The sequence below is a fragment of the Acipenser ruthenus genome, unplaced genomic scaffold (genome assembly GCF_902713425.1).
Source record: "Acipenser ruthenus unplaced genomic scaffold, fAciRut3.2 maternal haplotype, whole genome shotgun sequence".
Taxonomy (NCBI): Eukaryota; Metazoa; Chordata; class Actinopteri; order Acipenseriformes; family Acipenseridae; genus Acipenser; species Acipenser ruthenus.
In genome coordinates this window covers 1-21,533 of record NW_026707737.1, presented here as the reverse complement: position 1 = coordinate 21,533, position 21,533 = coordinate 1, and the positions used below count along the sequence as shown (strand labels likewise).

The window sequence follows — 21,533 nt, the reverse complement described above, 5'->3', positions numbered from 1 at the left end:
AGTGCTGCAGGCATTACATTTTTGTAATTACATTTTACAATTGAAATGTGTGGAGGACAAAAGGAAATTTTGGAGGAATCACCCCCAGCTCACTAAACATAAATGTCATGAAAGCAGAACTGCAATCGCCTGCGGCCACACCACCTTGAATAAGTCTGATCTCAGAAGCTAAGCAATGTTGGGCTTGGTTAGTACTTGGATGGGAGACCACCTGGGAATATCAAGTGCTGCAGGCATTACATTTTACAATTGAAATGTGTGAGGACAAAAGGAAATTTTGGAGGAATCACCCCCAGCTCACTAAACATAAAAGTCATGAAAGCAGAAATGCAATCGCCTGCGGACACACCACCTTGAATTAGCCTGATCTCGTCTGATCTCAGAAGCTAAGCAATGTTGGGCTTGGTTAGTACTTGGATGGGAGACCACCTGGGAATATCAAGTGCTGCAGGCATTACATTTTTGTAATTACATTTTACAATTGAAATGTGTGGAGGACAAAAGGAAATTTTGGAGGAATCACCCCCAGCTCACTAAACATAAAAGTCATGAAAGCAGAAATGCAATCATCTGCGGCCACACCACCTTGAATAAGCCTGATCTCGTCTGATCTCAGAAGCTAAGCAATGTTGGGCTTGGTTAGTACTTGGATGGGAGACCACCTGGGAATATCAAGTGCTGCAGGCATTACATTTTACAATTGAAATGTGTGGAGGACAAAAGGAAATTTTGGAGGAATCACCCCCAGCTCACTAAACATAAATGTCATGAAAGCAGAACTGCAATCGCCTGCGGCCACACCACCTTGAATAAGTCTGATCTCAGAAGCTAAGCAATGTTGGGCTTGGTTAGTACTTGGATGGGAGACCACCTGGGAATATCAAGTGCTGCAGGTATTACATTTTACAATTGAAATGTGTGGAGGACAAAAGGAAATTTTGGAGGAATCACCCCCAGCTCACTAAACATAAAAGTCATGAAAGCAGAAATGCAATCGCCTGCGGCCACACCACCTTGAATTAGCCTGATCTCGTCTGATCTCAGAAGCTAAGCAATGTTGGGCTTGGTTAGTACTTGGATGGGAGACCACCTGGGAATATCAAGTGCTGCAGGCATTACATTTTTGTAATTGCATTTTACAATTGAAATGTGTGGAGGACAAAAGGAAATTTTGGAGGAATCACCCCCAGCTCACTAAACATAAAAGTCATGAAAGCAGAAATGCAATCATCTGCGGCCACACCACCTTGAATAAGCCTGATCTCGTCTGATCTCAGAAGCTAAGCAATGTTGGGCTTATTTAGTACTTGGATGGGAGACCACCTGGGAATATCAAGTGCTGCAGGCATTCCATTTTACAATTGAAATGTGTGGAGGACAAAAGGAAATTTTGGAGGAATCACCCCCAGCTCACTAAACATAAAAGTCATGAAAGCAGAAATGCAATCGCCTGCGGCCACACCACCTTGAATAAGCCTGATCTCGTCTGATCTCAGAACCTAAGCAATGTTGGGCTTGGTTAGTACTTGGATGGGAGACCACCTGGGAATATCAAGTGCTGCAGGCATTACATTTTTGTAATTACATTTTACAATTGAAATGTGTGGAGGACAAAAGGAAATTTTGGAGGAATCACCCCCAGCTCACTAAACATAAAAGTCATGAAAGCAGAAATGCAATCGCCTGCGGCCACACCACCTTGAAATAGCCTGATCTCGTCTGATCTCAGAAGCTAAGCAATGTTGGGCTTAGTTAGTACTTGGATGGGAGACCATCTGGGAATATCAAGTGCTGCAGGCATTACATTTTTGTAATTGCATTTTACAATTGAAATGTGTGGAGGACAAAAGGAAATTTTGGAGGAATCACCCCCAGCTCACTAAACATAAAAGTCATGAAAGCAGAAATGCAATCATCTGCGGCCACACCACCTTGAATAAGCCTGATCTCGTCTGATCTCAGAAGCTAAGCAATGTTGGGCTTGGTTAGTACTTGGATGGGAGACCACCTGGGAATATCAAGTGCTGCAGGCATTACATTTTACAATTGAAATGTGTGGAGGACAAAAGGAAATTTTGGAGGAATCACCCCCAGCTCACTAAACATAAATGTCATGAAAGCAGAACTGCAATCGCCTGCGGCCACACCACCTTGAATAAGTCTGATCTCAGAAGCTAAGCAATGTTGGGCTTGGTTAGTACTTGGATGGGAGACCACCTGGGAATATCAAGTGCTGCAGGTATTACATTTTACAATTGAAATGTGTGGAGGACAAAAGGAAATTTTGGAGGAATCACCCCCAGCTCACTAAACATAAAAGTCATGAAAGCAGAAATGCAATCGCCTGCGGCCACACCACCTTGAATTAGCCTGATCTCGTCTGATCTCAGAAGCTAAGCAATGTTGGGCTTGGTTAGTACTTGGATGGGAGACCACCTGGGAATATCAAGTGCTGCAGGCATTACATTTTTGTAATTGCATTTTACAATTGAAATGTGTGGAGGACAAAAGGAAATTTTGGAGGAATCACCCCCAGCTCACTAAACATAAAAGTCATGAAAGCAGAAATGCAATCATCTGCGGCCACACCACCTTGAATAAGCCTGATCTCGTCTGATCTCAGAAGCTAAGCAATGTTGGGCTTATTTAGTACTTGGATGGGAGACCACCTGGGAATATCAAGTGCTGCAGGCATTCCATTTTACAATTGAAATGTGTGGAGGACAAAAGGAAATTTTGGAGGAATCACCCCCAGCTCACTAAACATAAAAGTCATGAAAGCAGAAATGCAATCGCCTGCGGCCACACCACCTTGAATAAGCCTGATCTCGTCTGATCTCAGAACCTAAGCAATGTTGGGCTTGGTTAGTACTTGGATGGGAGACCACCTGGGAATATCAAGTGCTGCAGGCATTACATTTTTGTAATTACATTTTACAATTGAAATGTGTGGAGGACAAAAGGAAATTTTGGAGGAATCACCCCCAGCTCACTAAACATAAAAGTCATGAAAGCAGAAATGCAATCGCCTGCGGCCACACCACCTTGAATTAGCCTGATCTCGTCTGATCTCAGAAGCTAAGCAATGTTGGGCTTAGTTAGTACTTGGATGGGAGACCACCTGGGAATATCAAGTGCTGCAGGCATTACATTTTTGTAATTGCATTTTACAATTGAAATGTGTGGAGGACAAAAGGAAATTTTGGAGGAATCACCCCCAGCTCACTAAACATAAAAGTCATGAAAGCAGAAATGCAATCATCTGCGGCCACACCACCTTGAATAAGCCTGATCTCGTCTGATCTCAGAAGCTAAGCAATGTTGGGCTTGGTTAGTACTTGGATGGGAGACCACCTGGGAATATCAAGTGCTGCAGGCATTACATTTTATAATTGAAATGTGTGGAGGACAAAAGGAAATTTTGGAGGAATCACCCCCAGCTCACTAAACATAAAAGTCATGAAAGCAGAAATGCAATCGCCTGCGGCCACACCACCTTGAATAAGCCTGATCTCGTCTGATCTCAGAAGCTAAGCAATGTTGGGCTTGGTTAGTACTTGGATGGGAGACCACCTGGGAATTATCAAGTGCTGCAGGCATTACATTTTATAATTGAAATGTGTGGAGAACAAAAGGAAATTTTGGAGGAATCACCCCCAGCTCACTAAACATAAAAGTCATGAAAGCAGAACAGCAATCGCCTGCGGCCACACCACCTTGAATAAGCCTGATCTCGTCTGATCTCAGAAGCTAAGCAATGTTGGTCTTGGTTAGTACTTGGATGGGAGACCACCTGGGAATATCAAGTGCTGCAGGCATTACATTTTACAATTGAAATGTGTGGAGGACAAAAGGAAATTTTGGAGGAATCACCCCCAGCTCACTAAACATAAAAGTCATGAAAGCAGAAATGCAATCGCCTGCGGCCACACCACCTTGAATAAGCCTGATCTCGTCTGATCTCAGAAGCTAAGCAATGTTGGGCTTGGTTAGTACTTGGATGGGAGACCACCTGGGAATATCAAGTGCTGCAGGCATTACATTTTTGTAATTACATTTTACAATTGAAATGTGTGGAGGACAAAAGGAAATTTTGGAGGAATCACCCCCAGCTCACTAAACATAAATGTCATGAAAGCAGAACTGCAATCGCCTGCGGCCACACCACCTTGAATAAGTCTGATCTGAGAAGCTAAGCAATGTTGGGCTTGGTTAGTACTTGGATGGGAGACCACCTGGGAATATCAAGTGCTGCAGGCATTACATTTTACAATTGAAATGTGTGAGGACAAAAGGAAATTTTGGAGGAATCACCCCCAGCTCACTAAACATAAAAGTCATGAAAGCAGAAATGCAATCGCCTGCGGCCACACCACCTTGAATTAGCCTGATCTCGTCTGATCTCAGAAGCTAAGCAATGTTGGGCTTGGTTAGTACTTGGATGGGAGACCACCTGGGAATATCAAGTGCTGCAGGCATTACATTTTTGTAATTACATTTTACAATTGAAATGTGTGGAGGACAAAAGGAAATTTTGGAGGAATCACCCCCAGCTCACTAAACATAAATGTCATGAAAGCAGAACTGCAATCGCCTGCGGCCACACCACCTTGAATAAGTCTGATCTCAGAAGCTAAGCAATGTTGGGCTTGGTTAGTACTTGGATGGGAGACCACCTGGGAATATCAAGTGCTGCAGGCATTACATTTTACAATTGAAATGTGTGAGGACAAAAGGAAATTTTGGAGGAATCACCCCCAGCTCACTAAACATAAAAGTCATGAAAGCAGAAATGCAATCGCCTGCAGCCACACCACCTTGAATTAGCCTGATCTCGTCTGATCTCAGAAGCTAAGCAATGTTGGGCTTGGTTAGTACTTGGATGGGAGACCACCTGGGAATATCAAGTGCTGCAGGCATTACATTTTTGTAATTACATTTTACAATTGAAATGTGTGGAGGACAAAAGGAAATTTTGGAGGAATCACCCCCAGCTCACTAAACATAAAAGTCATGAAAGCAGAAATGCAATCATCTGCGGCCACACCACCTTGAATAAGCCTGATCTCGTCTGATCTCAGAAGCTAAGCAATGTTGGGCTTGGTTAGTACTTGGATGGGAGACCACCTGGGAATATCAAGTGCTGCAGGCATTACATTTTACAATTGAAATGTGTGGAGGACAAAAGGAAATTTTGGAGGAATCACCCCCAGCTCACTAAACATAAAAGTCATGAAAGCAGAAATGCAATCGCCTGCGGCCACACCACCTTGAATTAGCCTGATCTCGTCTGATCTCAGAAGCTAAGCAATGTTGGGCTTGGTTAGTACTTGGATGGGAGACCACCTGGGAATATCAAGTGCTGCAGGCATTACATTTTTGTAATTGCATTTTACAATTGAAATGTGTGGAGGACAAAAGGAAATTTTGGAGGAATCACCCCCAGCTCACTAAACATAAAAGTCATGAAAGCAGAAATGCAATCATCTGCGGCCACACCACCTTGAATAAGCCTGATCTCGTCTGATCTCAGAAGCTAAGCAATGTTGGGCTTGGTTAGTACTTGGATGGGAGACCACCTGGGAATATAAAGTGCTGCAGGCATTCCATTTTACAATTGAAATGTGTGGAGGACAAAAGGAAATTTTGGAGGAATCACCCCCAGCTCACTAAACATAAAAGTCATGAAAGCAGAAATGCAATCGCCTGCGGCCACACCACCTTGAATAAGCCTGATCTCGTCTGATCTCAGAACCTAAGCAATGTTGGGCTTGGTTAGTACTTGGATGGGAGACCACCTGGGAATATCAAGTGCTGCAGGCATTACATTTTTGTAATTACATTTTACAATTGAAATGTGTGGAGGACAAAAGGAAATTTTGGAGGAATCACCCCCAGCTCACTAAACATAAAAGTCATGAAAGCAGAACAGCAATCGCCTGCGGCCACACCACCTTGAATAAGCCTGATCTCGTCTGATCTCAGAAGCTAAGCAATGTTGGGCTTGGTTAGTACTTGGATGGGAGACCACCTGGGAATATCAAGTGCTGCAGGCATTCCATTTTACAATTGAACTGTGTGGAGGACAAAAGGAAATTTTGGAGGAATCACCCCCAGCTCACTAAACATAAAAGTCATGAAAGCAGAAATGCAATCGCCTGCGGCCACACCACCTTGAATAAGCCTGATCTCGTCTGATCTCAGAAGCTAAGCAATGTTGGTCTTGGTTAGTACTTGGATGGGAGACCACCTGGGAATATCAAGTGCTGCAGGCATTACATTTTACAATTGAAATGTGTGGAGGACAAAAGGAAATTTTGGAGGAATCACCCTCAGCTCACTAAACATAAAAGTCATGAAAGCAGAAATGCAATCGCCTGCGGCCACACCACCTTGAATAAGCCTGATCTCGTCTGATCTCAGAAGCTAAGCAATGTTGGGCTTGGTTAGTACTTGGATGGGAGACCACCTGGGAATATCAAGTGCTGCAGGCATTACATTTTTGTAATTACATTTTACAATTGAAATGTGTGGAGGACAAAAGGAAATTTTGGAGGAATCACCCCCAGCTCACTAAACATAAATGTCATGAAAGCAGAACTGCAATCGCCTGCGGCCACACCACCTTGAATAAGTCTGATCTCAGAAGCTAAGCAATGTTGGGCTTGGTTAGTACTTGGATGGGAGACCACCTGGGAATATCAAGTGCTGCAGGCATTACATTTTACAATTGAAATGTGTGGAGGACAAAAGGAAATTTTGGAGGAATCACCCCCAGCTCACTAAACATAAAAGTCATGAAAGCAGAAATGCAATCGCCTGCGGCCACACCACCTTGAATTAGCCTGATCTCGTCTGATCTCAGAAGCTAAGCAATGTTGGGCTTAGTTAGTTCTTGGATGGGAGACCACCTGGGAATATCAAGTGCTGCAGGCATTACATTTTTGTAATTACATTTTACAATTGAAATGTGTGGAGGACAAAAGGAAATTTTGGAGGAATCACCCCCAGCTCACTAAACATAAATGTCATGAAAGCAGAACTGCAATCGCCTGCGGCCACACCACCTTGAATAAGTCTGATCTCAGAAGCTAAGCAATGTTGGGCTTGGTTAGTACTTGGATGGGAGACCACCTGGGAATATCAAGTGCTGCAGGCATTACATTTTACAATTGAAATGTGTGAGGACAAAAGGAAATTTTGGAGGAATCACCCCCAGCTCACTAAACATAAAAGTCATGAAAGCAGAAATGCAATCGCCTGCGGCCACACCACCTTGAATTAGCCTGATCTCGTCTGATCTCAGAAGCTAAGCAATGTTGGGCTTGGTTAGTACTTGGATGGGAGACCACCTGGGAATATCAAGTGCTGCAGGCATTACATTTTTGTAATTACATTTTACAATTGAAATGTGTGGAGGACAAAAGGAAATTTTGGAGGAATCACCCCCAGCTCACTAAACATAAAAGTCATGAAAGCAGAAATGCAATCATCTGCGGCCACACCACCTTGAATAAGCCTGATCTCGTCTGATCTCAGAAGCTAAGCAATGTTGGGCTTGGTTAGTACTTGGATGGGAGACCACCTGGGAATATCAAGTGCTGCAGGCATTACATTTTACAATTGAAATGTGTGGAGGACAAAAGGAAATTTTGGAGGAATCACCCCCAGCTCACTAAACATAAAAGTCATGAAAGCAGAAATGCAATCGCCTGCGGCCACACCACCTTGAATTAGCCTGATCTCGTCTGATCTCAGAAGCTAAGCAATGTTGGGCTTGGTTAGTACTTGGATGGGAGACCACCTGGGAATATCAACTGCTGCAGGCATTACATTTTTGTAATTACATTTTACAATTGAAATGTGTGGAGGACAAAAGGAAATTTTGGAGGAATCACCCCCAGCTCACTAAACATAAATGTCATGAAAGCAGAACTGCAATCGCCTGCGGCCACACCACCTTGAATAAGTCTGATCTCAGAAGCTAAGCAATGTTGGGCTTGGTTAGTACTTGGATGGGAGACCACATGGGAATATCAAGTGCTGCAGGCATTACATTTTACAATTGAAATGTGTGGAGGACAAAAGGAAATTTTGGAGGAATCACCCCCAGCTCACTAAACATAAAAGTCATGAAAGCAGAAATGCAATCGCCTGCGGCCACACCACCTTGAATAAGCCTGATCTCGTCTGATCTCAGAAGCTAAGCAATGTTGGGCTTGGTTAGTACTTGGATGGGAGACCACCTGGGAATATCAAGTGCTGCAGGCATTACATTTTACAATTGAAATGTGTGAGGACAAAAGGAAATTTTGGAGGAATCACCCCCAGCTCACTAAACATAAAAGTCATGAAAGCAGAAATGCAATCGCCTGCGGCCACACCACCTTGAATTAGCCTGATCTCGTCTGATCTCAGAAGCTAAGCAATGTTAGGCTTGGTTAGTACTTGGATGGGAGACCACCTGGGAATATCAAGTGCTGCAGGCATTACATTTTTGTAATTACATTTTACAATTGAAATGTGTGGAGGACAAAAGGAAATTTTGGAGGAATCACCCCCAGCTCACTAAACATAAAAGTCATGAAAGCAGAAATGCAATCATCTGCGGCCACACCACCTTGAATAAGCCTGATCTCGTCTGATCTCAGAAGCTAAGCAATGTTGGGCTTGGTTAGTACTTGGATGGGAGACCACCTGGGAATATCAAGTGCTGCAGGCATTACATTTTACAATTGAAATGTGTGGAGGACAAAAGGAAATTTTGGAGGAATCACCCCCAGCTCACTAAACATAAAAGTCATGAAAGCAGAAATGCAATCGCCTGCGGCCACACCACCTTGAATAAGCCTGATCTCGTCTGATCTCAGAAGCTAAGCAATGTTGGGCTTGGTTAGTACTTGGATGGGAGACCACCTGGGAATATCAAGTGCTGCAGGCATTACATTTTACAATTGAAATGTGTGGAGGACAAAAGGAAATTTTGGAGGAATCACCCCCAGCTCACTAAACATAAAAGTCATGAAAGCAGAAATGCAATCGCCTGCGGCCACACCACCTTGAATAAGCCTGATCTCGTCTGATCTCAGAAGCTAAGCAATGTTGGGCTTGGTTAGTACTTGGATGGGAGACCACCTGGGAATATCAAGTGCTGCAGGCATTACATTTTTGTAATTACATTTTACAATTGAAATGTGTGGAGGACAAAAGGAAATTTTGGAGGAATCACCCCCAGCTCACTAAACATAAATGTCATGAAAGCAGAACTGCAATCGCCTGCGGCCACACCACCTTGAATAAGTCTGATCTCAGAAGCTAAGCAATGTTGGGCTTGGTTAGTACTTGGATGGGAGACCACATGGGAATATCAAGTGCTGCAGGCATTACATTTTACAATTGAAATGTGTGGAGGACAAAAGGAAATTTTGGAGGAATCACCCCCAGCTCACTAAACATAAAAGTCATGAAAGCAGAAATGCAATCGCCTGCGGCCACACCACCTTGAATAAGCCTGATCTCGTCTGATCTCAGAAGCTAAGCAATGTTGGGCTTGGTTAGTACTTGGATGGGAGACCACCTGGGAATATCAAGTGCTGCAGGCATTACATTTTACAATTGAAATGTGTGAGGACAAAAGGAAATTTTGGAGGAATCACCCCCAGCTCACTAAACATAAAAGTCATGAAAGCAGAAATGCAATCGCCTGCGGCCACACCACCTTGAATTAGCCTGATCTCGTCTGATCTCAGAAGCTAAGCAATGTTAGGCTTGGTTAGTACTTGGATGGGAGACCACCTGGGAATATCAAGTGCTGCAGGCATTACATTTTTGTAATTACATTTTACAATTGAAATGTGTGGAGGACAAAAGGAAATTTTGGAGGAATCACCCCCAGCTCACTAAACATAAAAGTCATGAAAGCAGAAATGCAATCATCTGCGGCCACACCACCTTGAATAAGCCTGATCTCGTCTGATCTCAGAAGCTAAGCAATGTTGGGCTTGGTTAGTACTTGGATGGGAGACCACCTGGGAATATCAAGTGCTGCAGGCATTACATTTTACAATTGAAATGTGTGGAGGACAAAAGGAAATTTTGGAGGAATCACCCCCAGCTCACTAAACATAAAAGTCATGAAAGCAGAAATGCAATCGCCTGCGGCCACACCACCTTGAATAAGCCTGATCTCGTCTGATCTCAGAAGCTAAGCAATGTTGGGCTTGGTTAGTACTTGGATGGGAGACCACCTGGGAATATCAAGTGCTGCAGGCATTACATTTTTGTAATTACATTTTACAATTGAAATGTGTGGAGGACAAAATGAAATTTTGGAGGAATCACCCCCAGCTCACTAAACATAAATGTCATGAAAGCAGAACTGCAATCGCCTGCCGCCACACCACCTTGAATAAGTCTGATCTCAGAAGCTAAGCAATGTTGGGCTTGGTTAGTACTTGGATGGGAGACCACCTGGGAATATCAAGTGCTGCAGGCATTCCATTTTACAATTGAAATGTGTGGAGGACAAAAGGAAATTTTGGAGGAATCACCCCCAGCTCACTAAACATAAAAGTCATGAAAGCAGAAATGCAATCGCCTGCGGCCACACCACCTTGAATTAGCCTGATCTCGTCTGATCTCAGAAGCTAAGCAATGTTGGGCTTGGTTAGTACTTGGATGGGAGACCACCTGGGAATATCAAGTGCTGCAGGCATTACATTTTTGTAATTGCATTTTACAATTGAAATGTGTGGAGGACAAAAGGAAATTTTGTAGGAATCACCCCCAGCTCACTAAACATAAAAGTCATGAAAGCAGAAATGCAATCATCTGCGGCCACACCACCTTGAATAAGCCTGATCTCGTCTGATCTCAGAAGCTAAGCAATGTTGGGCTTGGTTAGTACTTGGATGGGAGACCACCTGGGAATATCAAGTGCTGCAGGCATTCCATTTTACAATTGAAATGTGTGGAGGACAAAAGGAAATTTTGGAGGAATCACCCCCAGCTCACTAAACATAAAAGTCATGAAAGCAGAAATGCAATCGCCTGCGGCCACACCACCTTGAATAAGCCTGATCTCGTCTGATCTCAGAACCTAAGCAATGTTGGGCTTGGTTAGTACTTGGATGGGAGACCACCTGGGAATATCAAGTGCTGCAGGCATTACATTTTTGTAATTACATTTTACAATTGAAATGTGTGGAGGACAAAAGGAAATTTTGGAGGAATCACCCCCAGCTCACTAAACATAAAAGTCATGAAAGCAGAACAGCAATCGCCTGCGGCCACACCACCTTGAATAAGCCTGATCTCGTCTGATCTCAGAAGCTAAGCAATGTTGGGCTTGGTTAGTACTTGGATGGGAGACCACCTGGGAATATCAAGTGCTGCAGGCATTCCATTTTACAATTGAAATGTGTGGAGGACAAAAGGAAATTTTGGAGGAATCACTCCCAGCTCACTAAACATAAAAGTCATGAAAGCAGAAATGCAATCGCCTGCGGCCACACCACCTTGAATATGCCTGATCTCGTCTGATCTCAGAAGCTAAGCAATGTTGGGCTTGGTTAGTACTTGGATGGGAGACCACCTGGGAATATCAAGTGCTGCAGGCATTACATTTTTGTAATTACATTTTACAATTGAAATGTGTGGAGGACAAAAGGAAATTTTGGAGGAATCACCCCCAGCTCACTAAACATAAATGTCATGAAAGCAGAACTGCAATCGCCTGCGGCCACACCACCTTGAATAAGTCTGATCTCAGAAGCTAAGCAATGTTGGGCTTGGTTAGTACTTGGATGGGAGACCACCTGGGAATATCAAGTGCTGCAGGCATTACATTTTACAATTGAAATGTGTGAGGACAAATGGAAATTTTGGAGGAATCACCCCCAGCTCACTAAACATAAAAGTCATGAAAGCAGAAATGCAATCGCCTGCGGCCACACCACCTTGAATTAGCCTGATCTCGTCTGATCTCAGAAGCTAAGCAATGTTGGGCTTGGTTAGTACTTGGATGGGAGACCACCTGGGAATATCAAGTGCTGCAGGCATTACATTTTTGTAATTACATTTTACAATTGAAATGTGTGGAGGACAAAAGGAAATTTTGGAGGAATCACCCCCAGCTCACTAAACATAAAAGTCATGAAAGCAGAAATGCAATCATCTGCGGCCACACCACCTTGAATAAGCCTGATCTCGTCTGATCTCAGAAGCTAAGCAATGTTGGGCTTGGTTAGTACTTGGATGGGAGACCACCTGGGAATATCAAGTGCTGCAGGCATTACATTTTACAATTGAAATGTGTGGAGGACAAAAGGAAATTTTGGAGGAATCACCCCCAGCTCACTAAACATAAAAGTCATGAAAGCAGAACTGCAATCGCCTGCGGCCACACCACCTTGAATAAGCCTGATCTCGTCTGATCTCAGAAGCTAAGCAATGTTGGGCTTGGTTAGTACTTGGATGGGAGACCACCTGGGAATATCAAGTGCTGCAGGCATTACATTTTTGTAATTACATTTTACAATTGAAATGTGTGGAGGACAAAAGGAAATTTTGGAGGAATCACCCCCAGCTCACTAAACATAAATGTCATGAAAGCAGAACTGCAATCGCCTGCGGCCACACCACCTTGAATAAGTCTGATCTCAGAAGCTAAGCAATGTTGGGCTTGGTTAGTACTTGGATGGGAGACCACCTGGGAATATCAAGTGCTGCAGGCATTACATTTTACAATTGAAATGTGTGGAGGACAAAAGGAAATTTTGGAGGAATCACCCCCAGCTCACTAAACATAAAAGTCATGAAAGCAGAAATGCAATCGCCTGCGGCCACACCACCTTGAATTAGCCTGATCTCGTTTGATCTCAGAAGCTAAGCAATGTTGGGCTTGGTTAGTACTTGGATGGGAGACCACATGGGAATATCAAGTGCTGCAGGCATTACATTTTTGTAATTGCATTTTACATTTGAAATGTGTGGAGGACAAAAGGAAATTTTGGAGGAATCACCCCCAGCTCACTAAACATAAAAGTCATGAAAGCAGAAATGCAATCATCTGCGGCCCACCACCTTGAATAAGCCTGATCTCGTCTGATCTCAGAAGCTAAGCAATGTTGGGCTTGGTTAGTACTTGGATGGGAGACCACCTGGGAATATCAAGTGCTGCAGGCATTCCATTTTACAATTGAAATGTGTGGAGGACAAAAGGAAATTTTGGAGGAATCACCCCCAGCTCACTAAACATAAAAGTCATGAAAGCAGAAATGCAATCGCCTGCGGCCACACCACCTTGAATAAGCCTGATCTCGTCTGATCTCAGAACCTAAGCAATGTTGGGCTTGGTTAGTACTTGGATGGGAGACCACCTGGGAATATGAAGTGCTGCAGGCATTACATTTTTGTAATTACATTTTACAATTGAAATGTGTGGAGGACAAAAGGAAATTTTGGAGGAATCACCCCCAGCTCACTAAACATAAAAGTCATGAAAGCAGAACAGCAATCGCCTGCGGCCACACCACCTTGAATAAGCCTGATCTCGTCTGATCTCAGAAGCTAAGCAATGTTGGGCTTGGTTAGTACTTGGATGGGAGACCACCTGGGAATATCAAGTGCTGCAGGCATTACATTTTACAATTGAAATGTGTGGAGGACAAAAGGAAATTTTGGAGGAATCACCCCCAGCTCACTAAACATAAAAGTCATGAAAGCAGAAATGCAATCGCCTGCGGCCACACCACCTTGAATAAGCCTGATCTCGTCTGATCTCAGAAGCTAAGCAATGTTGGGCTTGGTTAGTACTTGGATGGGAGACCACCTGGGAATATCAAGTGCTGCAGGCATTACATTTTTGTAATTACATTTTACAATTGAAATGTGTGGAGGACAAAAGGAAATTTTGGAGGAATCACCCCCAGCTCACTAAACATAAATGTCATGAAAGCAGAACTGCAATCGCCTGCGGCCACACCACCTTGAATAAGTCTGATCTCAGAAGCTAAGCAATGTTGGGCTTGGTTAGTACTTGGATGGGAGACCACCTGGGAATATCAAGTGCTGCAGGCATTACATTTTACAATTGAAATGTGTGGAGGACAAAAGGAAATTTTGGAGGAATCACCCCCAGCTCACTAAACATAAAAGTCATGAAAGCAGAAATGCAATCGCCTGCGGCCACACCACCTTGAATTAGCCTGATCTCGTTTGATCTCAGAAGCTAAGCAATGTTGGGCTTGGTTAGTACTTGGATGGGAGACCACATGGGAATATCAAGTGCTGCAGGCATTACATTTTTGTAATTGCATTTTACAATTGAAATGTGTGGAGGACAAAAGGAAATTTTGGAGGAATCACCCCCAGCTCACTAAACATAAAAGTCATGAAAGCAGAAATGCAATCGCCTGCGGCCACACCACCTTGAATAAGCCTGATCTCGTCTGATCTCAGAACCTAAGCAATGTTGGGCTTGGTTAGTACTTGGATGGGAGACCACCTGGGAATATCAAGTGCTGCAGGCATTACATTTTTGTAATTACATTTTACAATTGAAATGTGTGGAGGACAAAAGGAAATTTTGGAGGAATCACCCCCAGCTCACTAAACATAAAAGTCATGAAAGCAGAACAGCAATCGCCTGCGGCCACACCACCTTGAATAAGCCTGATCTCGTCTGATCTCAGAAGCTAAGCAATGTTGGGCTTGGTTAGTACTTGGATGGGAGACCACCTGGGAATATCAAGTGCTGCAGGCATTACATTTTACAATTGAAATGTGTGGAGGACAAAAGGAAATTTTGGAGGAATCACCCCCAGCTCACTAAACATAAAAGTCATGAAAGCAGAAATGCAATCGCCTGCGGCCACACCACCTTGAATAAGCCTGATCTCGTCTGATCTCAGAAGCTAAGCAATGTTGGGCTTGGTTAGTACTTGGATGGGAGACCACCTGGGAATATCAAGTGCTGCAGGCATTACATTTTTGTAATTACATTTTACAATTGAAATGTGTGGAGGACAAAAGGAAATTTTGGAGGAATCACCCCCAGCTCACTAAACATAAATGTCATGAAAGCAGAACTGCAATCGCCTGCGGCCACACCACCTTGAATAAGTCTGATCTCAGAAGCTAAGCAATGTTGGGCTTGGTTAGTACTTGGATGGGAGACCACCTGGGAATATCAAGTGCTGCAGGCATTACATTTTACAATTGAAATGTGTGGAGGACAAAAGGAAATTTTGGAGGAATCACCCCCAGCTCACTAAACATAAAAGTCATGAAAGCAGAAATGCAATCGCCTGCGGCCACACCACCTTGAATTAGCCTGATCTCGTCTGATCTCAGAAGCTAAGCAATGTTGGGCTTGGTTAGTACTTGGATGGGAGACCACCTGGGAATATCAAGTGCTGCAGGCATTACATTTTTGTAATTACATTTTACAATTGAAATGTGTGGAGGACAAAAGGAAATTTTGGAGGAATCACCCCCAGCTCACTAAACATAAAAGTCATGAAAGCAGAAATGCAATCATCTGCGGCCACACCACCTTGAATAAGCCTGATCTCGTCTGATCTCAGAAGCTAAGCAATGTTGGGCTTGGTTAGTACTTGGATGGGAGACCACCTGGGAATATCAAGTGCTGCAGGCATTACATTTTACAATTGAAATGTGTGGAGGACAAAAGGAAATTTTGGAGGAATCACCCCCAGCTCACTAAACATAAAAGTCATGAAAGCAGAAATGCAATCGCCTGCGGCCACACCACCTTGAATAAGCCTGATCTCGTCTGATCTCAGAAGCTAAGCAATGTTGGGCTTGGTTAGTACTTGGATGGGAGACCACCTGGGAATATCAAGTGCTGCAGGCATTACATTTTTGTAATTACATTTTATAATTGAAATGTGTGGAGGACAAAAGGAAATCTTGGAGGAATCACCCCCAGCTCACTAAACATAAATGTCATGAAAGCAGAACTGCAATCGCCTGCGGCCACACCACCTTGAATAAGTCTGATCTCAGAAGCTAAGCAATGTTGGGCTTGGTTAGTACTTGGATGGGAGACCACCTGGGAATATCAAGTGCTGCAGGCATTACATTTTACAATTGAAATGTGTGGAGGACAAAAGGAAATTTTGGAGGAATCACCCCCAGCTCACTAAACATAAAAGTCATGAAAGCAGAAATGCAATCGCCTGCGGCCACACCACCTTGAATTAGCCTGATCTCGTTTGATCTCAGAAGCTAAGCAATGTTGGGCTTGGTTAGTACTTGGATGGGAGACCACATGGGAATATCAAGTGCTGCAGGCATTACATTTTTGTAATTGCATTTTACAATTGAAATGTGTGGAGGACAAAAGGAAATTTTGGAGGAATCACCCCCAGCTCACTAAACATAAAAGTCATGAAAGCAGAAATGCAATCATCTGCGGCCCACCACCTTGAATAAGCCTGATCTCGTCTGATCTCAGAAGCTAAGCAATGTTGGGCTTGGTTAGTACTTGGATGGGAGACCACCTGGGAATATCAAGTGCTGCAGGCATTCCATTTTACAATTGAAATGTGTGGAGGACAAAAGGAAATTTTGGAGGAATCACCCCCAGCTCACTAAACATAAAAGTCATGAAAGCAGAAATGCAATCGCCTGCGGCCACACCACCTTGAATAAGCCTGATCTCGTCTGATCTCAGAACCTAAGCAATGTTGGGCTTGGTTAGTACTTGGATGGGAGACCACCTGGGAATATCAAGTGCTGCAGGCATTACATTTTTGTAATTACATTTTACAATTGAAATGTGTGGAGGACAAAAGGAAATTTTGGAGGAATCACCCCCAGCTCACTAAACATAAAAGTCATGAAAGCAGAACAGCAATCGCCTGCGGCCACACCACCTTGAATAAGCCTGATCTCGTCTGATCTCAGAAGCTAAGCAATGTTGGGCTTGGTTAGTACTTGGATGGGAGACCACCTGGGAATATCAAGTGCTGCAGGCATTACATTTTACAATTGAAATGTGTGGAGGACAAAAGGAAATTTTGGAGGAATCACCCCCAGCTCACTAAACATAAAAGTCATGAAAGCAGAAATGCAATCGCCTGCGGCCACACCACCTTGAATAAGCCTGATCTCGTCTGATCTCAGAAGCTAAGCAATGTTGGGCTTGGTTAGTACTTGGATGGGAGACCACCTGGGAATATCAAGTGTGCAGGCATTACATTTTTGTAATTACATTTTACAATTGAAATGTGTGGAGGACAAAAGGAAATTTTGGAGGAATCACCCCCAGCTCACTAAACATAAATGTCATGAAAGCAGAACTGCAATCGCCTGCGGCCACACCACCTTGAATAAGTCTGATCTCAGAAGCTAAGCAATGTTGGGCTTGGTTAGTACTTGGATGGGAGACCACCTGGGAATATCAAGTGCTGCAGGCATTACATTTTACAATTGAAATGTGTGGAGGACAAAAGGAAATTTTGGAGGAATCACCCCCAGCTCACTAAACATAAAAGTCATGAAAGCAGAAATGCAATCGCCTGCGGCCACACCACCTTGAATTAGCCTGATCTCGTCTGATCTCAGAAGCTAAGCAATGTTGGGCTTGGTTAGTACTTGGATGGGAGACCACCTGGGAATATCAAGTGCTGCAGGCATATTTTTGTAATTACATTTTACAATTGAAATGTGTGGAGGACAAAAGGAAATTTTGGAGGAATCACCCCCAGCTCACTAAACATAAAAGTCATGAAAGCAGAACAGCAATCGCCTGCGGCCACACCACCTTGAATAAGTGTGATCTCGTCTGATCTCAGAAGCTAAGCAATGTTGGGCTTGGTTAGTACTTGGATGGGAGACCACCTGGGAATATCAAGTGCTGCAGGCATTACATTTTTGTAATTACATTTTACAATTGAAATGTGTGGAGGACAAAAGGAAATTTTGGAGGAATCACCCCCAGATCACTAAACATAAAAGTCATGAAAGCAGAAATGCAATCGCCTGCGGCCACACCACCTTGAATAAGCCTGATCTCGTCTGATCTCAGAAGCTAAGCAATGTTGGGCTTGGTTAGTACTTGGATGGGAGACCACCTGGGAATATCAAGTGCTGCAGGCATTACATTTTACAATTGAAATGTGTGGAGGACAAAAGGAAATTTTGGAGGAATCACCCCCAGCTCACTAAACATAAAAGTCATGAAAGCAGAAATGCAATCGCCTGCGGCCACACCACCTTGAATAAGCCTGATCTCGTCTGATCTCAGAAGCTAAGCAATGTTGGGTTTGGTTAGTACTTGGATGGGAGACCACCTGGGAATATCAAGTGCTGCAGGCATTACATTTTTGTTATTACATTTTACAATTGAAATGTGTGGAGGACAAAAGGAAATTTTGGAGGAATCACCCCCAGCTCACTAAACATAAAAGTCATGAAAGCAGAACTGCAATCGCCTGCGGCCACACCACCTTGAATAAGTCTGATCTCGTCTGATCTCAGAAGCTAAGCAATGTTGGGCTTGGTTAGTACTTGGATGGGAGACCACCTGGGAATATCAAGTGCTGCAGGCATTACATTTTTGTAATTACATTTTACAATTGAAATGTGTGGATGACAAAAGGAAATTTTGGAGGAATCACCCCCAGCTCACTAAACATAAAAGTCATGAAGCAGAAATGCAATCAACTGCGGCCACACCACCTTGAATAAGCCTGATCTCGTCTGATCTCAGAAGCTAAGCAATGTTGGGCTTGGTTAGTACTTGGATGGGAGACCACCTGGGAATATCAAGTGCTGCAGGCATTACATTTTACAATTGAAATGTGTGGAGGACAAAAGGAAATTTTGGAGGAATCACCCCCAGCTCACTAAACATAAAAGTCATGAAAGCAGAAATGCAATCGCCTGCGGCCACACCACCTTGAATAAGCCTGATCTCGTCTGATCTCAGAACCTAAGCAATGTTGGGCTTGGTTAGTACTTGGATGGGAGACCACCTGGGAATATCAAGTGCTGCAGGCATTACATTTTACAATTGAAATGTGTGGAGAACAAAAGGAAATTTTGGAGGAATCACCCCCAGCTCACTAAACATAAAAGTCATGAAAGCAGAACAGCAATCGCCTGCGGCCACACCACCTTGAATAAGCCTGATCTCGTCTGATCTCAGAAGCTAAGCAATGTTGGGTTTGGTTAGTACTTGGATGGGAGACCACCTGGGAATATCAAGTGCTGCAGGCATTACATTTTTGTTATTACATTTTACAATTGAAATGTGTGGAGGACAAAAGGAAATTTTGGAGGAATCACCCCCAGCTCACTAAACATAAAAGTCATGAAAGCAGAACTGCAATCGCCTGCGGCCACACCACCTTGAATAAGTCTGATCTCGTCTGATCTCAGAAGCTAAGCAATGTTGGGCTTGGTTAGTACTTGGATGGGAGACCACCTGGGAATATCAAGTGCTGCAGGCATTACATTTTTGTAATTACATTTTACAATTGAAATGTGTGGATGACAAAAGGAAATTTTGGAGGAATCACCCCCAGCTCACTAAACATAAAAGTCATGAAGCAGAAATGCAATCAACTGCGGCCACACCACCTTGAATAAGCCTGATCTCGTCTGATCTCAGAAGCTAAGCAATGTTGGGCTTGGTTAGTACTTGGATGGGAGACCACCTGGGAATATCAAGTGCTGCAGGCATTACATTTTACAATTGAAATGTGTGGAGGACAAAAGGAAATTTTGGAGGAATCACCCCCAGCTCACTAAACATAAAAGTCATGAAAGCAGAAATGCAATCGCCTGCGGCCACACCACCTTGAATAAGCCTGATCTCGTCTGATCTCAGAACCTAAGCAATGTTGGGCTTGGTTAGTACTTGGATGGGAGACCACCTGGGAATATCAAGTGCTGCAGGCATTACATTTTACAATTGAAATGTGTGGAGAACAAAAGGAAATTTTGGAGGAATCACCCCCAGCTCACTAAACATAAAAGTCATGAAAGCAGAACAGCAATCGCCTGCGGCCACACCACCTTGAATAAGCCTGATCTCGTCTGATCTCAGAAGCTAAGCAATGTTGGGCTTGGTTATTACTTGGATGGGAGACCACCTGGGAATATCAAGTGCTGCAGGCATTACATTTTTGTAATTACATTTTACAATTGAAATGTGTGGAGGACAAAAGGAAATTTTGGAGGAATCACCCCCAGCTCACTAAACATAAAAGTCATGAAAGCAGAAATGCAATCGCCTGCGGCCACACCACCTTGAATAAGCCTGATCTCATATGATCTAAGAAGCTAAGCAATGTTGGGCTTGGTTAGTACTTGGATGGGAGACCACCTGGGAATATCAAGTGCTGCAGGCATTACATTTTACAATTGAAATGTGTGGAGGACAAAAGGAAATTTTGGAGGAATCACCCCCAGCTCACTAAACATAAAAGTCATGAAAGCAGAAATGCAATCGCCTGCGGCCACACCACCTTGACTAAGCCTGATCTCGTCTGATCTCAGAAGCTAAGCAATGTTGGGCTTGGTTAGTACTTGGATGGGAGACCACTTGGGAATATCAAGTGCTGCAGGCATTACATTTTTGTAATTACATTTTACAATTGAAATGTGTGGAGGACAAAAGGAAATTTTGGAGGAATCACCCCCAGCTCACTAAACATAAAAGTCATGAAAGCAGAAATGCAATCGCCTGCGGCCACACCACCTTGAATAAGCCTGATCTCGTCTGATCTCAGAAGCTAAGCAATGTTGGTCTTATTTAGTACTTGGATGGGAGACCACCTGGGAATATCAAGTGCTGCAGGCATTACATTTTTGTAATTACATTTTACAATTGAAATGTGTGGAGGACAAAAGGAAATTTTGGAGGAATCACCCCCAGCTCACTAAACATAAAAGTCATGAAAGCAGAACTGCAATCGCCTGCGGTCACACCACCTTGAATAAGCCTGATCTCGTCTGATCTCAGAAGCTAAGCAATGTTGGGCTTGGTTAGTACTTGGATGGGCGACCACCTGGAAATATCAAGTGCTGCAGGCATTATATTTTTGTAATTACATTTTACAATTGAAATGTGTGGAGGACAATAGGAAATTTTGGAGGAATCACCCCCAGCTCACTAAACATAAAAGTCATGAAAGGGAAATGCAATCGCCTGCGGCCACACCACCTTGAATAAGCCTGATCTCGTCTGATCTCAGATGGTAAGCAATGTTGGGCTTGGTTAGTACTTGGATGGGAGACCACGTGGGAATATCAAGTGCTGCAGACATTACATTCTTTCTAATTACATTTTACAATTGAAATGTGTGGAGGACAAAAGGAAATTTTGGAGGAATCACCCCCAGCTCACTAAACATAAAAGTCATGAAAGCAGAAATGCAATCGCCTGCTGCCACACCACCTTGAATAAGCCTGATCTCGTCTAATCTCAGAAGCTAAGCAATGTTGGGCTTGGTTAGTACTTGGATGGGAGACCACCTGGGAATATCAAGTGCTGCAGG

At 43.5% G+C, this 21,533-nt stretch overlaps 69 non-coding genes and 27 pseudogenes across 69 annotated transcripts; all 96 read left to right on the top strand.

Moving 5' to 3' along the window:
* The first annotated feature begins 127 nt into the window (after nt 1–127).
* LOC131728178 (5S ribosomal RNA) lies at nt 128–236 on the top strand (annotated as a pseudogene).
* Nucleotides 237–335: 99 nt separating this feature from the next.
* Nucleotides 336–454, top strand: LOC131728153 (5S ribosomal RNA). The gene has a single exon (XR_009322546.1). It is a non-coding gene; the product is annotated as a 5S ribosomal RNA (ribosomal RNA).
* Nucleotides 455–568: 114 nt separating this feature from the next.
* Nucleotides 569–687, top strand: LOC131728141 (5S ribosomal RNA). Its single transcript, XR_009322534.1, has one exon. It is a non-coding gene; the product is annotated as a 5S ribosomal RNA (ribosomal RNA).
* Nucleotides 688–787: 100 nt separating this feature from the next.
* LOC131728182 (5S ribosomal RNA) lies at nt 788–896 on the top strand (annotated as a pseudogene).
* A 100-nt stretch (nt 897–996) lies between these two features.
* LOC131728212 (5S ribosomal RNA) lies at nt 997–1,115 on the top strand. Its single transcript, XR_009322578.1, has one exon. It is a non-coding gene; the product is annotated as a 5S ribosomal RNA (ribosomal RNA).
* A 114-nt stretch (nt 1,116–1,229) lies between these two features.
* Nucleotides 1,230–1,348, top strand: LOC131728159 (5S ribosomal RNA; annotated as a pseudogene).
* Nucleotides 1,349–1,448: 100 nt separating this feature from the next.
* LOC131728203 (5S ribosomal RNA) lies at nt 1,449–1,567 on the top strand. The gene has a single exon (XR_009322569.1). It is a non-coding gene; the product is annotated as a 5S ribosomal RNA (ribosomal RNA).
* Nucleotides 1,568–1,681: 114 nt separating this feature from the next.
* LOC131728149 (5S ribosomal RNA) lies at nt 1,682–1,800 on the top strand. Its single transcript, XR_009322542.1, has one exon. It is a non-coding gene; the product is annotated as a 5S ribosomal RNA (ribosomal RNA).
* Nucleotides 1,801–1,914: 114 nt separating this feature from the next.
* Nucleotides 1,915–2,033, top strand: LOC131728139 (5S ribosomal RNA). Its single transcript, XR_009322532.1, has one exon. It is a non-coding gene; the product is annotated as a 5S ribosomal RNA (ribosomal RNA).
* A 100-nt stretch (nt 2,034–2,133) lies between these two features.
* On the top strand, nt 2,134–2,242 carry LOC131728181 (5S ribosomal RNA; annotated as a pseudogene).
* Nucleotides 2,243–2,342: 100 nt separating this feature from the next.
* Nucleotides 2,343–2,461, top strand: LOC131728211 (5S ribosomal RNA). Its single transcript, XR_009322577.1, has one exon. It is a non-coding gene; the product is annotated as a 5S ribosomal RNA (ribosomal RNA).
* Nucleotides 2,462–2,575: 114 nt separating this feature from the next.
* On the top strand, nt 2,576–2,694 carry LOC131728158 (5S ribosomal RNA; annotated as a pseudogene).
* Nucleotides 2,695–2,794: 100 nt separating this feature from the next.
* LOC131728201 (5S ribosomal RNA) lies at nt 2,795–2,913 on the top strand. Its single transcript, XR_009322567.1, has one exon. It is a non-coding gene; the product is annotated as a 5S ribosomal RNA (ribosomal RNA).
* A 114-nt stretch (nt 2,914–3,027) lies between these two features.
* On the top strand, nt 3,028–3,146 carry LOC131728147 (5S ribosomal RNA). The gene has a single exon (XR_009322540.1). It is a non-coding gene; the product is annotated as a 5S ribosomal RNA (ribosomal RNA).
* A 114-nt stretch (nt 3,147–3,260) lies between these two features.
* LOC131728138 (5S ribosomal RNA) lies at nt 3,261–3,379 on the top strand. The gene has a single exon (XR_009322531.1). It is a non-coding gene; the product is annotated as a 5S ribosomal RNA (ribosomal RNA).
* A 100-nt stretch (nt 3,380–3,479) lies between these two features.
* Nucleotides 3,480–3,599, top strand: LOC131728142 (5S ribosomal RNA). Its single transcript, XR_009322535.1, has one exon. It is a non-coding gene; the product is annotated as a 5S ribosomal RNA (ribosomal RNA).
* A 100-nt stretch (nt 3,600–3,699) lies between these two features.
* On the top strand, nt 3,700–3,818 carry LOC131728225 (5S ribosomal RNA). Its single transcript, XR_009322591.1, has one exon. It is a non-coding gene; the product is annotated as a 5S ribosomal RNA (ribosomal RNA).
* Nucleotides 3,819–3,918: 100 nt separating this feature from the next.
* LOC131728194 (5S ribosomal RNA) lies at nt 3,919–4,037 on the top strand. Its single transcript, XR_009322560.1, has one exon. It is a non-coding gene; the product is annotated as a 5S ribosomal RNA (ribosomal RNA).
* Nucleotides 4,038–4,151: 114 nt separating this feature from the next.
* On the top strand, nt 4,152–4,260 carry LOC131728185 (5S ribosomal RNA; annotated as a pseudogene).
* Nucleotides 4,261–4,359: 99 nt separating this feature from the next.
* LOC131728210 (5S ribosomal RNA) lies at nt 4,360–4,478 on the top strand. The gene has a single exon (XR_009322576.1). It is a non-coding gene; the product is annotated as a 5S ribosomal RNA (ribosomal RNA).
* A 114-nt stretch (nt 4,479–4,592) lies between these two features.
* On the top strand, nt 4,593–4,701 carry LOC131728177 (5S ribosomal RNA; annotated as a pseudogene).
* A 99-nt stretch (nt 4,702–4,800) lies between these two features.
* On the top strand, nt 4,801–4,919 carry LOC131728214 (5S ribosomal RNA). The gene has a single exon (XR_009322580.1). It is a non-coding gene; the product is annotated as a 5S ribosomal RNA (ribosomal RNA).
* A 114-nt stretch (nt 4,920–5,033) lies between these two features.
* On the top strand, nt 5,034–5,152 carry LOC131728137 (5S ribosomal RNA). Its single transcript, XR_009322530.1, has one exon. It is a non-coding gene; the product is annotated as a 5S ribosomal RNA (ribosomal RNA).
* A 100-nt stretch (nt 5,153–5,252) lies between these two features.
* On the top strand, nt 5,253–5,371 carry LOC131728209 (5S ribosomal RNA). The gene has a single exon (XR_009322575.1). It is a non-coding gene; the product is annotated as a 5S ribosomal RNA (ribosomal RNA).
* A 114-nt stretch (nt 5,372–5,485) lies between these two features.
* On the top strand, nt 5,486–5,604 carry LOC131728163 (5S ribosomal RNA; annotated as a pseudogene).
* Nucleotides 5,605–5,704: 100 nt separating this feature from the next.
* On the top strand, nt 5,705–5,823 carry LOC131728200 (5S ribosomal RNA). Its single transcript, XR_009322566.1, has one exon. It is a non-coding gene; the product is annotated as a 5S ribosomal RNA (ribosomal RNA).
* Nucleotides 5,824–5,937: 114 nt separating this feature from the next.
* On the top strand, nt 5,938–6,056 carry LOC131728193 (5S ribosomal RNA). The gene has a single exon (XR_009322559.1). It is a non-coding gene; the product is annotated as a 5S ribosomal RNA (ribosomal RNA).
* Nucleotides 6,057–6,156: 100 nt separating this feature from the next.
* LOC131728223 (5S ribosomal RNA) lies at nt 6,157–6,275 on the top strand. The gene has a single exon (XR_009322589.1). It is a non-coding gene; the product is annotated as a 5S ribosomal RNA (ribosomal RNA).
* A 100-nt stretch (nt 6,276–6,375) lies between these two features.
* Nucleotides 6,376–6,494, top strand: LOC131728192 (5S ribosomal RNA). The gene has a single exon (XR_009322558.1). It is a non-coding gene; the product is annotated as a 5S ribosomal RNA (ribosomal RNA).
* A 114-nt stretch (nt 6,495–6,608) lies between these two features.
* Nucleotides 6,609–6,717, top strand: LOC131728176 (5S ribosomal RNA; annotated as a pseudogene).
* A 100-nt stretch (nt 6,718–6,817) lies between these two features.
* On the top strand, nt 6,818–6,936 carry LOC131728164 (5S ribosomal RNA; annotated as a pseudogene).
* A 114-nt stretch (nt 6,937–7,050) lies between these two features.
* Nucleotides 7,051–7,159, top strand: LOC131728175 (5S ribosomal RNA; annotated as a pseudogene).
* Nucleotides 7,160–7,258: 99 nt separating this feature from the next.
* Nucleotides 7,259–7,377, top strand: LOC131728208 (5S ribosomal RNA). The gene has a single exon (XR_009322574.1). It is a non-coding gene; the product is annotated as a 5S ribosomal RNA (ribosomal RNA).
* Nucleotides 7,378–7,491: 114 nt separating this feature from the next.
* Nucleotides 7,492–7,610, top strand: LOC131728136 (5S ribosomal RNA). The gene has a single exon (XR_009322529.1). It is a non-coding gene; the product is annotated as a 5S ribosomal RNA (ribosomal RNA).
* A 100-nt stretch (nt 7,611–7,710) lies between these two features.
* LOC131728157 (5S ribosomal RNA) lies at nt 7,711–7,829 on the top strand (annotated as a pseudogene).
* A 114-nt stretch (nt 7,830–7,943) lies between these two features.
* On the top strand, nt 7,944–8,052 carry LOC131728180 (5S ribosomal RNA; annotated as a pseudogene).
* A 100-nt stretch (nt 8,053–8,152) lies between these two features.
* LOC131728190 (5S ribosomal RNA) lies at nt 8,153–8,271 on the top strand. Its single transcript, XR_009322556.1, has one exon. It is a non-coding gene; the product is annotated as a 5S ribosomal RNA (ribosomal RNA).
* Nucleotides 8,272–8,370: 99 nt separating this feature from the next.
* On the top strand, nt 8,371–8,489 carry LOC131728152 (5S ribosomal RNA). Its single transcript, XR_009322545.1, has one exon. It is a non-coding gene; the product is annotated as a 5S ribosomal RNA (ribosomal RNA).
* Nucleotides 8,490–8,603: 114 nt separating this feature from the next.
* Nucleotides 8,604–8,722, top strand: LOC131728135 (5S ribosomal RNA). The gene has a single exon (XR_009322528.1). It is a non-coding gene; the product is annotated as a 5S ribosomal RNA (ribosomal RNA).
* A 100-nt stretch (nt 8,723–8,822) lies between these two features.
* Nucleotides 8,823–8,941, top strand: LOC131728189 (5S ribosomal RNA). The gene has a single exon (XR_009322555.1). It is a non-coding gene; the product is annotated as a 5S ribosomal RNA (ribosomal RNA).
* Nucleotides 8,942–9,041: 100 nt separating this feature from the next.
* On the top strand, nt 9,042–9,160 carry LOC131728188 (5S ribosomal RNA). The gene has a single exon (XR_009322554.1). It is a non-coding gene; the product is annotated as a 5S ribosomal RNA (ribosomal RNA).
* A 114-nt stretch (nt 9,161–9,274) lies between these two features.
* LOC131728179 (5S ribosomal RNA) lies at nt 9,275–9,383 on the top strand (annotated as a pseudogene).
* A 100-nt stretch (nt 9,384–9,483) lies between these two features.
* On the top strand, nt 9,484–9,602 carry LOC131728187 (5S ribosomal RNA). The gene has a single exon (XR_009322553.1). It is a non-coding gene; the product is annotated as a 5S ribosomal RNA (ribosomal RNA).
* Nucleotides 9,603–9,701: 99 nt separating this feature from the next.
* Nucleotides 9,702–9,820, top strand: LOC131728150 (5S ribosomal RNA). The gene has a single exon (XR_009322543.1). It is a non-coding gene; the product is annotated as a 5S ribosomal RNA (ribosomal RNA).
* Nucleotides 9,821–9,934: 114 nt separating this feature from the next.
* Nucleotides 9,935–10,053, top strand: LOC131728229 (5S ribosomal RNA). The gene has a single exon (XR_009322595.1). It is a non-coding gene; the product is annotated as a 5S ribosomal RNA (ribosomal RNA).
* A 100-nt stretch (nt 10,054–10,153) lies between these two features.
* On the top strand, nt 10,154–10,272 carry LOC131728186 (5S ribosomal RNA). The gene has a single exon (XR_009322552.1). It is a non-coding gene; the product is annotated as a 5S ribosomal RNA (ribosomal RNA).
* Nucleotides 10,273–10,386: 114 nt separating this feature from the next.
* On the top strand, nt 10,387–10,495 carry LOC131728183 (5S ribosomal RNA; annotated as a pseudogene).
* Nucleotides 10,496–10,595: 100 nt separating this feature from the next.
* On the top strand, nt 10,596–10,714 carry LOC131728207 (5S ribosomal RNA). The gene has a single exon (XR_009322573.1). It is a non-coding gene; the product is annotated as a 5S ribosomal RNA (ribosomal RNA).
* A 114-nt stretch (nt 10,715–10,828) lies between these two features.
* LOC131728228 (5S ribosomal RNA) lies at nt 10,829–10,947 on the top strand. Its single transcript, XR_009322594.1, has one exon. It is a non-coding gene; the product is annotated as a 5S ribosomal RNA (ribosomal RNA).
* A 100-nt stretch (nt 10,948–11,047) lies between these two features.
* Nucleotides 11,048–11,166, top strand: LOC131728199 (5S ribosomal RNA). The gene has a single exon (XR_009322565.1). It is a non-coding gene; the product is annotated as a 5S ribosomal RNA (ribosomal RNA).
* A 114-nt stretch (nt 11,167–11,280) lies between these two features.
* LOC131728184 (5S ribosomal RNA) lies at nt 11,281–11,399 on the top strand. The gene has a single exon (XR_009322551.1). It is a non-coding gene; the product is annotated as a 5S ribosomal RNA (ribosomal RNA).
* A 100-nt stretch (nt 11,400–11,499) lies between these two features.
* LOC131728134 (5S ribosomal RNA) lies at nt 11,500–11,618 on the top strand. The gene has a single exon (XR_009322527.1). It is a non-coding gene; the product is annotated as a 5S ribosomal RNA (ribosomal RNA).
* A 114-nt stretch (nt 11,619–11,732) lies between these two features.
* On the top strand, nt 11,733–11,841 carry LOC131728174 (5S ribosomal RNA; annotated as a pseudogene).
* A 99-nt stretch (nt 11,842–11,940) lies between these two features.
* On the top strand, nt 11,941–12,059 carry LOC131728206 (5S ribosomal RNA). The gene has a single exon (XR_009322572.1). It is a non-coding gene; the product is annotated as a 5S ribosomal RNA (ribosomal RNA).
* Nucleotides 12,060–12,173: 114 nt separating this feature from the next.
* LOC131728227 (5S ribosomal RNA) lies at nt 12,174–12,292 on the top strand. Its single transcript, XR_009322593.1, has one exon. It is a non-coding gene; the product is annotated as a 5S ribosomal RNA (ribosomal RNA).
* Nucleotides 12,293–12,392: 100 nt separating this feature from the next.
* LOC131728173 (5S ribosomal RNA) lies at nt 12,393–12,511 on the top strand. Its single transcript, XR_009322550.1, has one exon. It is a non-coding gene; the product is annotated as a 5S ribosomal RNA (ribosomal RNA).
* Nucleotides 12,512–12,625: 114 nt separating this feature from the next.
* On the top strand, nt 12,626–12,734 carry LOC131728172 (5S ribosomal RNA; annotated as a pseudogene).
* Nucleotides 12,735–12,834: 100 nt separating this feature from the next.
* LOC131728222 (5S ribosomal RNA) lies at nt 12,835–12,953 on the top strand. Its single transcript, XR_009322588.1, has one exon. It is a non-coding gene; the product is annotated as a 5S ribosomal RNA (ribosomal RNA).
* Nucleotides 12,954–13,067: 114 nt separating this feature from the next.
* Nucleotides 13,068–13,185, top strand: LOC131728166 (5S ribosomal RNA; annotated as a pseudogene).
* Nucleotides 13,186–13,285: 100 nt separating this feature from the next.
* Nucleotides 13,286–13,404, top strand: LOC131728148 (5S ribosomal RNA). Its single transcript, XR_009322541.1, has one exon. It is a non-coding gene; the product is annotated as a 5S ribosomal RNA (ribosomal RNA).
* Nucleotides 13,405–13,518: 114 nt separating this feature from the next.
* LOC131728162 (5S ribosomal RNA) lies at nt 13,519–13,637 on the top strand. Its single transcript, XR_009322549.1, has one exon. It is a non-coding gene; the product is annotated as a 5S ribosomal RNA (ribosomal RNA).
* Nucleotides 13,638–13,737: 100 nt separating this feature from the next.
* On the top strand, nt 13,738–13,856 carry LOC131728151 (5S ribosomal RNA). Its single transcript, XR_009322544.1, has one exon. It is a non-coding gene; the product is annotated as a 5S ribosomal RNA (ribosomal RNA).
* A 114-nt stretch (nt 13,857–13,970) lies between these two features.
* Nucleotides 13,971–14,079, top strand: LOC131728171 (5S ribosomal RNA; annotated as a pseudogene).
* A 100-nt stretch (nt 14,080–14,179) lies between these two features.
* Nucleotides 14,180–14,298, top strand: LOC131728221 (5S ribosomal RNA). The gene has a single exon (XR_009322587.1). It is a non-coding gene; the product is annotated as a 5S ribosomal RNA (ribosomal RNA).
* Nucleotides 14,299–14,412: 114 nt separating this feature from the next.
* Nucleotides 14,413–14,531, top strand: LOC131728198 (5S ribosomal RNA). Its single transcript, XR_009322564.1, has one exon. It is a non-coding gene; the product is annotated as a 5S ribosomal RNA (ribosomal RNA).
* Nucleotides 14,532–14,645: 114 nt separating this feature from the next.
* Nucleotides 14,646–14,764, top strand: LOC131728140 (5S ribosomal RNA). Its single transcript, XR_009322533.1, has one exon. It is a non-coding gene; the product is annotated as a 5S ribosomal RNA (ribosomal RNA).
* Nucleotides 14,765–14,864: 100 nt separating this feature from the next.
* LOC131728224 (5S ribosomal RNA) lies at nt 14,865–14,983 on the top strand. Its single transcript, XR_009322590.1, has one exon. It is a non-coding gene; the product is annotated as a 5S ribosomal RNA (ribosomal RNA).
* Nucleotides 14,984–15,097: 114 nt separating this feature from the next.
* On the top strand, nt 15,098–15,206 carry LOC131728170 (5S ribosomal RNA; annotated as a pseudogene).
* A 100-nt stretch (nt 15,207–15,306) lies between these two features.
* Nucleotides 15,307–15,425, top strand: LOC131728205 (5S ribosomal RNA). The gene has a single exon (XR_009322571.1). It is a non-coding gene; the product is annotated as a 5S ribosomal RNA (ribosomal RNA).
* A 114-nt stretch (nt 15,426–15,539) lies between these two features.
* On the top strand, nt 15,540–15,658 carry LOC131728226 (5S ribosomal RNA). The gene has a single exon (XR_009322592.1). It is a non-coding gene; the product is annotated as a 5S ribosomal RNA (ribosomal RNA).
* Nucleotides 15,659–15,758: 100 nt separating this feature from the next.
* On the top strand, nt 15,759–15,877 carry LOC131728213 (5S ribosomal RNA). Its single transcript, XR_009322579.1, has one exon. It is a non-coding gene; the product is annotated as a 5S ribosomal RNA (ribosomal RNA).
* Nucleotides 15,878–15,991: 114 nt separating this feature from the next.
* LOC131728169 (5S ribosomal RNA) lies at nt 15,992–16,100 on the top strand (annotated as a pseudogene).
* A 100-nt stretch (nt 16,101–16,200) lies between these two features.
* On the top strand, nt 16,201–16,319 carry LOC131728220 (5S ribosomal RNA). Its single transcript, XR_009322586.1, has one exon. It is a non-coding gene; the product is annotated as a 5S ribosomal RNA (ribosomal RNA).
* A 114-nt stretch (nt 16,320–16,433) lies between these two features.
* Nucleotides 16,434–16,551, top strand: LOC131728165 (5S ribosomal RNA; annotated as a pseudogene).
* A 100-nt stretch (nt 16,552–16,651) lies between these two features.
* LOC131728197 (5S ribosomal RNA) lies at nt 16,652–16,770 on the top strand. Its single transcript, XR_009322563.1, has one exon. It is a non-coding gene; the product is annotated as a 5S ribosomal RNA (ribosomal RNA).
* A 114-nt stretch (nt 16,771–16,884) lies between these two features.
* Nucleotides 16,885–17,003, top strand: LOC131728202 (5S ribosomal RNA). Its single transcript, XR_009322568.1, has one exon. It is a non-coding gene; the product is annotated as a 5S ribosomal RNA (ribosomal RNA).
* A 100-nt stretch (nt 17,004–17,103) lies between these two features.
* On the top strand, nt 17,104–17,221 carry LOC131728160 (5S ribosomal RNA; annotated as a pseudogene).
* Nucleotides 17,222–17,335: 114 nt separating this feature from the next.
* LOC131728168 (5S ribosomal RNA) lies at nt 17,336–17,444 on the top strand (annotated as a pseudogene).
* A 100-nt stretch (nt 17,445–17,544) lies between these two features.
* LOC131728204 (5S ribosomal RNA) lies at nt 17,545–17,663 on the top strand. The gene has a single exon (XR_009322570.1). It is a non-coding gene; the product is annotated as a 5S ribosomal RNA (ribosomal RNA).
* A 111-nt stretch (nt 17,664–17,774) lies between these two features.
* LOC131728154 (5S ribosomal RNA) lies at nt 17,775–17,893 on the top strand. Its single transcript, XR_009322547.1, has one exon. It is a non-coding gene; the product is annotated as a 5S ribosomal RNA (ribosomal RNA).
* Nucleotides 17,894–18,007: 114 nt separating this feature from the next.
* Nucleotides 18,008–18,126, top strand: LOC131728191 (5S ribosomal RNA). The gene has a single exon (XR_009322557.1). It is a non-coding gene; the product is annotated as a 5S ribosomal RNA (ribosomal RNA).
* A 100-nt stretch (nt 18,127–18,226) lies between these two features.
* On the top strand, nt 18,227–18,345 carry LOC131728217 (5S ribosomal RNA). The gene has a single exon (XR_009322583.1). It is a non-coding gene; the product is annotated as a 5S ribosomal RNA (ribosomal RNA).
* A 114-nt stretch (nt 18,346–18,459) lies between these two features.
* Nucleotides 18,460–18,578, top strand: LOC131728219 (5S ribosomal RNA). Its single transcript, XR_009322585.1, has one exon. It is a non-coding gene; the product is annotated as a 5S ribosomal RNA (ribosomal RNA).
* Nucleotides 18,579–18,691: 113 nt separating this feature from the next.
* LOC131728146 (5S ribosomal RNA) lies at nt 18,692–18,810 on the top strand. Its single transcript, XR_009322539.1, has one exon. It is a non-coding gene; the product is annotated as a 5S ribosomal RNA (ribosomal RNA).
* A 100-nt stretch (nt 18,811–18,910) lies between these two features.
* Nucleotides 18,911–19,029, top strand: LOC131728196 (5S ribosomal RNA). Its single transcript, XR_009322562.1, has one exon. It is a non-coding gene; the product is annotated as a 5S ribosomal RNA (ribosomal RNA).
* A 100-nt stretch (nt 19,030–19,129) lies between these two features.
* LOC131728216 (5S ribosomal RNA) lies at nt 19,130–19,248 on the top strand. Its single transcript, XR_009322582.1, has one exon. It is a non-coding gene; the product is annotated as a 5S ribosomal RNA (ribosomal RNA).
* Nucleotides 19,249–19,362: 114 nt separating this feature from the next.
* Nucleotides 19,363–19,481, top strand: LOC131728218 (5S ribosomal RNA). The gene has a single exon (XR_009322584.1). It is a non-coding gene; the product is annotated as a 5S ribosomal RNA (ribosomal RNA).
* Nucleotides 19,482–19,594: 113 nt separating this feature from the next.
* Nucleotides 19,595–19,713, top strand: LOC131728145 (5S ribosomal RNA). The gene has a single exon (XR_009322538.1). It is a non-coding gene; the product is annotated as a 5S ribosomal RNA (ribosomal RNA).
* A 100-nt stretch (nt 19,714–19,813) lies between these two features.
* On the top strand, nt 19,814–19,932 carry LOC131728195 (5S ribosomal RNA). Its single transcript, XR_009322561.1, has one exon. It is a non-coding gene; the product is annotated as a 5S ribosomal RNA (ribosomal RNA).
* Nucleotides 19,933–20,032: 100 nt separating this feature from the next.
* Nucleotides 20,033–20,151, top strand: LOC131728143 (5S ribosomal RNA). The gene has a single exon (XR_009322536.1). It is a non-coding gene; the product is annotated as a 5S ribosomal RNA (ribosomal RNA).
* Nucleotides 20,152–20,265: 114 nt separating this feature from the next.
* On the top strand, nt 20,266–20,384 carry LOC131728155 (5S ribosomal RNA). The gene has a single exon (XR_009322548.1). It is a non-coding gene; the product is annotated as a 5S ribosomal RNA (ribosomal RNA).
* A 100-nt stretch (nt 20,385–20,484) lies between these two features.
* Nucleotides 20,485–20,603, top strand: LOC131728215 (5S ribosomal RNA). Its single transcript, XR_009322581.1, has one exon. It is a non-coding gene; the product is annotated as a 5S ribosomal RNA (ribosomal RNA).
* Nucleotides 20,604–20,717: 114 nt separating this feature from the next.
* On the top strand, nt 20,718–20,836 carry LOC131728156 (5S ribosomal RNA; annotated as a pseudogene).
* Nucleotides 20,837–20,950: 114 nt separating this feature from the next.
* On the top strand, nt 20,951–21,069 carry LOC131728144 (5S ribosomal RNA). Its single transcript, XR_009322537.1, has one exon. It is a non-coding gene; the product is annotated as a 5S ribosomal RNA (ribosomal RNA).
* Nucleotides 21,070–21,182: 113 nt separating this feature from the next.
* On the top strand, nt 21,183–21,301 carry LOC131728161 (5S ribosomal RNA; annotated as a pseudogene).
* A 115-nt stretch (nt 21,302–21,416) lies between these two features.
* Nucleotides 21,417–21,533, top strand: LOC131728167 (5S ribosomal RNA; annotated as a pseudogene; the record flags this gene model as incomplete).